Here is a 9,621-nt window from a genome sequence, read left to right on the forward strand (position 1 = left end):
TTCCAAAATAAAACATTAGTCCAGAAACGTTCCGTCCAGTACCCATCATTTTTATTTTCACAGTAACTGGTTTCATGTATTGATATTTGATAGTGCATTACTAGTGATCATGTTAATACATGTGTTTGCATGAACCAAATTTCTGTGATGTGCAAAATGTTCAACTTCTCTTATCTGTGAACAAATCCTGATTTTAAATTCAAGTATAATTTAAGAAATAAATATATTTTTAATAAATGGTGAACATGCTCAGACGATATTTTCCAGATCTACAAAAGAGGAAGATCATAATCCTTCACAATCGTAATTTCTGCAAATTGAGACTGACTTGCAACTGTAACAATGGGAGATGTCAAAGTGAAAAATTTAAGTGGAAATTAAAATAACACATTTTATGTTGCAGTTGTTTATAATACGATATCAGTCATTAAAGTTGTAAATTTCCTGCAAATGATTTATTTCATATGGATTTATCATAAGTCATTCAGATGTAATCATATACACCGCTTTTAATTTGTTGGTGATGCTGCATGTCTGACATTGCATCTTTTATGTTGAGACTGTTAACAGGTTGTTAGCTCTGGCAAACTACAAACCACTGTCCCTTTGTTAGCTAACAATCGGATGAGTATTGAGTGATGTCAGAGCATAGAGCTATTAGCTCCATGGTCAGAGGGAATAAGATATCAGCTCTCTTTTTAGCGGTGAAACATATTTGGATTCTTAAATTGTGAGATGTTTATAACATCAATAGGAATCGACTTAGGTTTAGATGACACTAAACCTTTAATTCCTATAGTAGTATGTTCAATGTTAGGAAGACCGAAATTTAATCTCATAGCAATGGAGCTGGCATTGAGGTAACTTTTACAGTGTGGGACAATAGGGGACAAGCTGGAGAAATATTGATCTACAGTTATGTTGTCACCATGACTATCGGTGCTTTGAAAATACTGCAACATTGTGTCCTCGATTTGAAGTGAAGTTGGGACTTGAAGACTGGACTGATGTTGCGGACGTGCCTGAGGATGATGACGAGGAAGCCTGACCCACGTTGTGGACAGATGTCACCCACCATTCTCCTGCTCAGTTTTTTTCTGCTTGGTACAGGCTTCTCCTGGTGTGTCCACATCAAACACAGGATCCAAGATTGAACTTGTTCTGTTGACAGAAAAATCATATATTCAAATTTATTTCATATGTTTTACTCAGAATACTGAATACTAAAATATCGTGACAAGTCGATACAGTCTGTCTGTTCTTCAATTCATTAATATTCTTAACGTCTGTAGTTTTATTCTATTATATTATTTTTTAAGGGGCGGGTTACTTTTCAGAAGGCAAATGGCTTTCACTTCAAGAAAATGCAACACCCAATAACCTGTACTATTTCAGTTTGCACATGTAGTCAGGTACAAATATGATCAATCATATTGAATGAAAATGTAGATGTATATAATAATTACAGGAAACGGGTTGATGTAAACATGAGAGAATGAGCCAACCATCAATAAAATTGATTCGTATAGTTTGTACGAGAGCTCTCATATCCACCCTGCAGAGTGCACAAAGTGCAAATTAATACCATAGCTGTTGCCCGACCGTCTTCTGGATAACTTACTCTCGATTATGTAGGTGAGGAACTAGGAATTCCATTGCCTCACTGTACTTGTATTTACGTGCTGTGTTTGAGGGAGCTCCGTCACCACTCTTCCTCTCCATTTTCTGTCGTCTTTTAGGAAGTTGTCCCTCACCTCGCTACGTCACCTAAAGATGATTTAAAAAAAAAAAACACGAACTTTAATTCCTATAACCTTTAAAAATTTTCTTTTCTGTTTATGACTCATCTCAAGCCACACCCCCCCCCGAAATATTTTAATGGGAAAATGGACAACGTGCTTTTGAAAGTAAAGAATTTTGCCTCCTTCATTTTTTTTGCTTGTAAAAGTGACGTGATATTTATATTACGTATTTGTGAGGAGGGGTTGGTATAAAATTTCTGGTCAACATCACAAAGCAAGGTCTCTTTCTGCATTTACACACCCTTGCTCTTATGTCTCATTTACTTTCCGTTATTTTTTAAAATTAAAACACTATAGACCATCTTACACATGTGGAAACAATGTTTGAAATAGCAATAAAGACCAAAACTTACTATTGATATTCATTGAATTACAACAACCGGAAGGTAGCTACAGTTGTTAGATTGTGAACTTGATTTGCTTTCAAACATCCACATACAAATATAACTCTTTTCTAAAGATGTACATTGTACAATATTTTTCTTTAAATTGATAGTGAAAAAATCGTGAAGTTTGAAAAAAAAATTAATATGACGTTAAACAATACCAACCTGAGATTACAAGCTGACGCCCAATGTCATGTCATACATCGTTTTTTCTTCTGTATCCTTGAACATCTCCAATCTCTTGTCATACAGGATTGGATTTTCCTACACTTCTAGGATAAGGGCTTCCTCCATGTCGGTTATCTGTCATGCAACACATTCCATATAAATTTTATTAGCAAATAATAATAATAATAATAAAGGTTTTAAGGAAGAATTGCAAAAGCGATTAGGGAAAGGCCAGTGTCCAATAAGCATTTTCTTACATTTACATTGTAACTGGATGGCTTGCTGATCAGGGTCCCATTTTTTAAAATGCACAATAGAAATTCTCCTAATCAAAATGATTTTGTTGTAGAGAAAAGTGATCGTCTAGAAATTTCTTCAAGAGCTTGAAATAATACATTTTATCATTTGAAAAGTACATAGGGTCATGCTAAGAAAAAAAGATAGAAGCACAATTTTTTGCCTCCATGAGGGCCTATAAGCTAAGTCATATAATGTTTTTTTTTTAGGCATAAAATGTTTGTTGAATAAAATGTCAACAAATTATGTCTGCTCTGTAAGGTATACATACCCAATCACTTCAGCCCCACCCCCCCAAAAAAAAATAATAATAATAATACTAAATTAAAAAAAAAATCAATGAAAAAAAATGAAATTACACAAATAAAGGCTTAGAGCAATCAAATTTTGGGACAGAAATGTGCAGATTAATAAGTTATGCCAGCACACAAAGGACATATTTCATATTGAAAAGGGGTCACTTTTGTTCTGGGGGATTTTTTCGGGCAAGCCACACTGTAAAAAAATGAAGTGCTAATTTAGTACTTTCAGTGCTTGTATAGTGACTGTACTAGTGCTGATTTTTAGTTCAAATTTAAACTAGAAAATCAGCACTCGTAGTGCAGTCACTATACAAGCACTTTAAGTGCTAAAATAGCACTCCGTTTTTTATAGTGCAGTGCAGTGCAGTGCCAACCCAAACCCCTTCCCATGCATCGCTCCCGATTGAGCTGCCCCTGGATAATGCCTTAATTAAAGGAAAGTGCGCTCATTTTACTTTCACCACTCAATTATCAATATCCCCTCTTATTCCTTGCCACCCTCCTATCTGCCACTCTTGCTGCTGACAAAACGACCCAGTGCCTCTCTCAAATACTAGGCTAGGCTAGTCAATATATATATCTTAAAATTCATCTTCTTCGTTCAGAGCCTGAGGTCTAACTTACTTAGGTCTAACGTTAGACCTAACGTTAGATCTAGAGACTAGACTAGACTAGATTAGGCCTAACAACGTACAGGTCTAACTTTTGTTAACGTTATAGCCTAGGTCTAACCTTAGAATTTTAGATCTAAGTTAGGATCTAGTTCAGCCTAATGTTAGTTAGATTCCAGTCTAATCTAGATCAAGTCTAACTTTATCTAGTCTAGGTTAGGCCAATCTAATGCCGTATCGAATCTAACATAAACTTCATAAAGCCTAACGAGTAACGTTAGACCTTACGTTAGATGTGACTTAGGCTATAGCCTATAGGATATATATCTAGCCTATCTAAGTTAGATCTTAAGTTAGGCCTGAGTTTTAACATTTCTAACGTCAGACGTACCGGTACCGTACCGTACTACTACTACTACCGGTACTAGTAGGCCTAGTAGATCTAACTAACAACGTTAGACCGAGTCTAACTAACATAGATCTAACGTTAGGCCCTATCCCAGATTATCATTTCCGGCCTTATATTATTTGCCCTTTATCTTGTGCTCTACTTTCTGGGGCTCAGTTCTACAGTATGCGAAATGACACTTGTTCTTAATTAGTTGCTTACCAGACCAAGAATGGCAAGATCAAGTCCTCCTTAACCTTCACCTCTCTTCATAGGTAATACACGTAGACCTACGTGTGCGTGCGATTTTGCATTTAACACGTAAACTCCCATAGACTCTCACCGCAGGCGATTTGTCGCTTGATCAGAAAATATGTGGGCAATGACGTAATTTATCTGGACTGTGATTGGCCAGAAGTGAAAAAACCGTGTGCCGTGCTCTGAAAATGGCTTGCTGATCGATCTGCAAATCCGGCAAATTACGCCGTGTTCTACAACACGGCACGGCACCGTTGAAGTGGAAACAGTTTCATAGGATTTAGTGGGGATCGATTTTTTTGCCGTGCCGGATTGCCGTGGTGCCGTGCACGGTCGCCGTGCCGGATGCGGTGTAAACGGGCCTTTACACTGATACCAAATTTAGCTGCATATACGTGCATTTTCTGGAGATATAACCAATTTTTCAACCACATGTTCGCCGTATTTATCACAAAAATCGTTCCAAGTTAGTGTCCCATTATGCGCGTGCCGAACGTTGCGGGTGACTAAACAAACTCCCCGTCGCGTGCTGGGAGAGAGAGATAGGGGGGGGGGGGGTGTCTGGCTCAAGTGTCTGGCTCTTGTGACTGGTGTCTGCCTTTGAAATATTTTCGTTAAACATCCGTAAAGGCAAGCTTTCATTTCCAATTCCACTAACTGTATGATAATACATGTAACACAACTTCATTTTTATGCCAAACTGTTCCATCCCGTGTTCCATATCTGATATGCTGTCATCCTGAGAAGATTAATTCTTAAGGTAAGATTCCCGGGTAGATTATATATATTTGTTTTGTTGTTCATAAACCAAGTAGGGGCTACTCTATATCGCTATAACACACATGACTAGGGATGTGATAGGTCTCACGCAGTTTTCTGACAAAATATGAAATGTGTATAGGACAGAGATGGGATATACGTGGGCTCTATTACATGTATAAGTTGCATTATCATTATTAGTATTTATCCCCCCAAAAGGGTTTGTAACTTTACATACATGTATGAATTCGTTTATCTCTTGGCTCATTCTAAATTTGCTATAATCGTTAGTTTCGATCAGGAAGGAAGTGTATATTATCATTTCAAGGATTGTTTGGTTTATGACTCTCATTGACTTTATATGTTTTCCACAGACTAATGGTAACAGGTGACATTGTGATTAGTAGCAAGTTTTTAAGAGTACAACAATCACAGCCTCTTCCCCCTGATGTTCAAAGTATGCTAAAAGATCCTCTCACCAAATACATAATAGTTGGTGAGATAGAGAGAGAGATTCTGATTCGGAATAACTTTGTATACGCCGTTCTTGGTGAAATAGGTAGGCCTTGTAGGGCCTTGTACTAATTAACCTGCAGAGGACCCGGCCTCTAGTATTTATCACTGGAATCATTATTTTAAAGATTTCACTGTCCACTTCTGGTATCAATCCATTTTAATTTATGCAGGTGTGGTTAATCAGTGTACCCAGGGAATGAAAATACTCCTTTTCATTTTTTTTACAATTTCTCTTTGAATTTTACAATTCCGGATTCATGGTAGGGCGCCCTCTTTAAGCGATACTCAAGTCACCAATTGAATTATTAATTTTGTACCCCGAGCACAGACTTTTCTTGTTTGTTTGCCTGTTTGTGTGTTTGCTGTTTGCTAATATTTTTAATTATTGCTGAAATTTTTCTAAAACTAGTTTCTGAAAATTTGAAACCTATTGTAGAATTAGAAACATGTAATTTCTTCTCAAATGTTAACAGCCAATCAGAAAACAGTATTTTAACGACGTCATCAATATTTGAAAGTACTTTTATTGAATTCTACGGGTGAAATTACCCCTACGTACCAAATTTAAAGTGATCATTTCACTTTGTTCTGATTTAAAAAATTCTCCTTTTGGTTCCTGAAAATGGTCTAAACATTAGGTTTATAGTGTAAAAATACCATCCCAAAAGTTTCAAAGTATTATATTTACAGGATCAATTTTAAAACCTTGGAGATGTAAACCAAAGTTTGAAATAATTGGGAGTTGGTTTCAATGACTATGTGTATACAGGGAATATGTGCACCACAACACATTAATTCTAGATGAACACAGCATGACCTACATACAGTGTGTATACAAGGTATACTCTGAATGTACAGTGCAGCTAATAGTGTGTGTATAAGAGATACACACAACAGAAGGCAGTCAAAATAGCCAACGGACTTTTTGAATTGGAGAAAACTGGTCATAAGCTGAACCCGTCTACTAGACGGTTCTCAAAATCAGGCTAATAAATTGCTTCTTGTATCTAAATTAGAGTTTTTCATCCTATATTGTGGTCTGTTTCAGGGTTTTTGAGCACAAATACAGGCACTCATACGCACGTTTCAACTCAGTTTGAGAATTTTTTTAATCAGCTGCTCACAAAGTTAAACGATCCCTTTAATCGTACACATTTGTGAATAATGGGTTTTGGCGCACTTTGGGTTCATTCTGGCCCACTGTGGGGCGGCGCGTGGCGTATGAACTAGACCTCTCCACTGACATGAGTGGTAAATAGCTTTCGGTGATTACTTTCATAGCAAATGGTTTCGTGAAAGTTGCCCCACCCCCCTGACCTATCAGAAGACTTTCCATTGCATGGAAAGAGATGGTCCCTATAGTCGTAGCACTGTTGGTATGAGGCTCTGGGCTAGCAGGGAAGCGAATCAGACTTCATGCCGATAATATGGCGGTTAAGAATGTCATCAACAAACAGACATCACATTGCCCAAGAATAATGTCTCTAGTACGTACCCTAGATCTCCAATGTATGAAGAGAGAGACAGTGCTTAAAGGGATGGTCCAGGCTGGAGATATTTCTATCTAAATAAATAGAGTAAAAATCACAGAGCAAAATGCTGAAAATTTGATCACAATCGGATAACAAATAACGAAGTTATTGAATTTTAAAGATTTGCATTATTCCGGTTAAAACAGTTCTAGGCATGTCGTCATGAATATTTATTAGGTGGGCTGATGATGTCATATCTCCACTTGTAATTTTTCTTATATGAAATTAGGTTAATTCAAAAAAAAATTACAAAGAACTAATAAAATTGGATTGACAACTGATTAAGTGCATTAGTTATTTATTGCTGCAACTTATTTCATTATAACGGAGACACATCATTTACTAATGTTTGAAAAATATGAAACATTTATGATTTCATGTAATAACATAATAAAAGGAAGTGGGGATGTGACATCATCAGCCCACCTAATGAATATTCATGAAAATGTGCATATAACTCTTTTCAAAAAATATTTATAAACCTTAAAATTCATTAACTTCATTATTTTTATCCGATTTTGATGAAATTTTCAGCATATTGCTTTGTGAATTTTACTCTATGTATTTAGATATAAACATTTTCAGCTCGGACCATCCCTTTAGGGCAGTTTATATCGCCACAAAAGAATAAGATATCGCTAACTCTTTCTCCCGCTTACAGATCAGCAGGTTCCACATGCTGGCACCACAGGCGGATGCAGCTTCAACACCAATACCAGAATGCATTTGGCGGATATAGAACAGGATATATGGCGGCTTATTTGAGATGCAACAACTAGGGGAACCAAGACCTCGTACCAAAGAGCTATTAACTCATTTCAACGATTCTGATTGGTGAGCAAGCTGGATTCATCCTGGCCAGCAACTCCCCAACAGGTCCTGTCATTTATCATTCACCTGTCACTGAGTGGTAGAGCACCATCTACAATAACACTACATGTGGCAGCTCTATCATACTTGCATAAGATGTACAACTGGCTTGACCCAACCAACCATTTCTTGATAAGGAAGATGATTAGAGGATGCAGGCGTGGCATGAAGAGAAAGGATTGGCGCAGGCCTATAACATGGGACATCCTTGTAAATATTTCACCTAAGCTATGTCTCATCTGTGTAACTCATTATGAGGCCATCATGTTTCATGCATCATTTCTGTTAGCTTTTTTCGGGATGCTGCGGGTTAGTGAATTCACGGTATAAGGCACAAGTAGGACCGGAGACAGGACCCTCCTTGACCTAGACGTTAGTGTTTCCTAAGCTCGAAGGAAGCTTACCTGTTGGTTGCCATCCGTTCTGGAAGACAGATCAATAAAGGGAAATGGATTGTACAGCAGCCGTCCGGTAGAGGCGGTGATTCAATATTTAGAAATAAGGCCAGTGATGCAAGGCACTCTCTATTCTGCCACGCAAATGGGTCGCCGCTAACCAGGTGCGAGTGTACAGCAGTGTTGGAGAAAGTCTTAAGGAGTCACGGGCCTTGAAGAAGCGAAATATGAGAGTCATTCCTTCTGAATTGGGGTTCCTACTACAGCGGCCATTCGAGGAGTGTAAGAATAATAGCTTCAAGAAATGGGATGTGGCGGAGCAGAGCGTTTCAAGCTTATGTGAGACCTTGAGGGGAACTGAAAATTCCAAGGGGTCCTAATAAAGTCGATGCAAAACATCAAATGATTTGGTTTCTACAAGAGGGTATAAACTCTTGACTAGGGGAGCTCAATGTATGTTAGAACCAAGGAGAAAGAAGGGTTAAAAGTTTGTCATTTACTGATAATACGTATTCCATTGTATATAACAAATGATACAGTATAAGAAAGTGAATTCGAAATCTAAAATAGGACAAAAATATGTAAGCATGTATATGCGTGAACATTGGGAAAGATGGATAAAACACGATATATGAAGTTAACAAAAATTGGAGGCTGTAGCGGGGGAGAAACTATATATGTATTGTCGGGGGGGGGGGGGGGTAATCAAAGAGTTGAAAGATATATGATGCTCGTGAGAATATAATTCATGCAGGCTCAACAGGCAACCGAAAGATGTTGATCGTTGGAGACAGCCTAGAGCAAAGGGCCGGAGAGGGGGCTAAGGCTATGGGTCTCCAAAACTTTGAGGTCGCGTTAGGGAGCCAGGTCCGGTGGTTCGGAAGGGGTGGGCTTGAAATGCAGGACCTTGGCCAGGTCTCTTCTTAAACATCACGCTGCCCCGGATGTGGTGATTCTTCAAGCGGGCACCAACAACATCCGTAAGCACCCAGTGAAGAACTGCAGGCATGCGATTGAGGAGAATCTCCTGTCCATCAGACAGCTGCTTCCGGACAGCCACATCTGCTTTTCAGAAATCGTCCCCCGGCTATTTTACTAAGGCAGAGCTGATGGTCCGCACTCCCAGACGGCGTTGAACAACTGCCGCAAGACTGTCAACAAATATGCCCGGGGGAATGTGAGGAGAATGTTCTGGACATCTTATCTGCATCACAATATTAGCATACAGGATCATAGGGAGTATTATCGCGATGGGGTACACTTATCGGATAGCGGTAGCGATTTATCGCTCTACATTCCTTAGCCGTCTGAAGGCCGGCAGTGTCAGGCAGAGCAGC

General features: G+C 38.4%; 1 long non-coding RNA gene across 1 annotated transcript; it reads right to left on the reverse strand.

Moving 5' to 3' along the window:
• Positions 1-408: 408 nt before the first annotated feature.
• LOC135156356 (uncharacterized) lies at positions 409-4,205 on the reverse strand. The gene is made up of 4 exons (XR_010295481.1): positions 4,177-4,205; positions 2,354-2,491; positions 1,622-1,767; positions 409-1,161 (listed from the first exon to the last, which is right to left on the reverse strand). It is a non-coding gene; the product is annotated as an uncharacterized LOC135156356 (long non-coding RNA).
• Positions 4,206-9,621: the final 5,416 nt, after the last annotated feature.

This window comes from Lytechinus pictus, chromosome 13, assembly GCF_037042905.1.
Source record: "Lytechinus pictus isolate F3 Inbred chromosome 13, Lp3.0, whole genome shotgun sequence".
NCBI classification, from domain to species: domain Eukaryota; kingdom Metazoa; phylum Echinodermata; class Echinoidea; order Temnopleuroida; family Toxopneustidae; genus Lytechinus; species Lytechinus pictus.